This window comes from Schistocerca cancellata, chromosome 12 (assembly GCF_023864275.1).
Source record: "Schistocerca cancellata isolate TAMUIC-IGC-003103 chromosome 12, iqSchCanc2.1, whole genome shotgun sequence".
Classification (NCBI taxonomy): Eukaryota; Metazoa; Arthropoda; class Insecta; order Orthoptera; family Acrididae; genus Schistocerca; species Schistocerca cancellata.
Window position 1 is genome coordinate 39150676 of NC_064637.1, and position 917 is coordinate 39151592.

The 917-nt window shown below is 50.1% G+C and overlaps 1 non-coding gene across 1 annotated transcript; it reads left to right on the forward strand.

The window, feature by feature from the left end:
- Positions 1-499: 499 nt before the first annotated feature.
- Trnas-gga (transfer RNA serine (anticodon GGA)) lies at positions 500-583 on the forward strand. Its single transcript is given in 2 exon segments — positions 500-539; positions 549-583. It is a non-coding gene; the product is annotated as a tRNA-Ser (tRNA).
- The last annotated feature ends 334 nt before the right edge of the window (positions 584-917 follow it).

Here is a 917-nt window from a genome sequence, read left to right on the forward strand (position 1 = left end):
GCACCCTCCACCGCACACCGCGAGGTGACTTACAGTTTACAAATGTGGATGCAGGAACTTTTGATGTACCTGCACAAGCATTGACATCATTCGCCGGAAGTGTATAACACAATCCACACTTAGCTTCACAAATAATATAGGAAACAAATTTCTCGGTTGGAGCTCACATACCACTTAAAAAGCCCCCTTTCGCACCCCGTACAGTAGTGCTGACGTCGGTATTCCAATCGCCGTTGCCTTCCGCCATGTTTCTACTTCCTGACTCCTGGGCCACCCTGTATTAGCCTCCTCTTATTTCTGTCCAGTTCCTTCCCTGTAACAGAACCTAAGGCTACACACAATCGTTGCCTAGGCTCACTTAATCCCCACGACCCCCTCTTCGCTCCAAACTCGCAAATTTTCTCTTCGTTCACCCTAACGTCGTCAATAATCGCTATAGTTCAGCTACAACCTGACGCAGTACTTTCCTCTCTCAACTCTTCCTTTTCCCTCACCGCCGGCCCGGGTGGCCGAGCGGTTCTAGGCGTTACAGTCTGGAACCGCGCGACCGCTACGGTCGCAGGTTCGAATCCTGCCTCGGGCATGGGTGTGTGTGTGATGTCCTTAGGTTAGTTAGGTTTAAGTAGTTCTAAGTTCTAGGGGACTGATGACCTCAGAGGTTAAGTCCCATAGTGCTCAGAGCCATTTGAACCATTTTCCCTCACCACCTCTACTGTACCCTTCCATCTTCTCATTCTCTCTCGTTCTTCTCTTTCCTCATCACCCTCCCACTCCTCTACCTATTATTTCACTAAAGCGCCTACTCCAACTCTCTCTCTCTATCTCTCTCCCTCTCTCCCCTTCCCTCTCTCTCTCTCTCTCTCTCTCTCTCTCTCTCTCTCTCTCTCTCTCTGCCTCTCCGCCATCTGTAATAACCG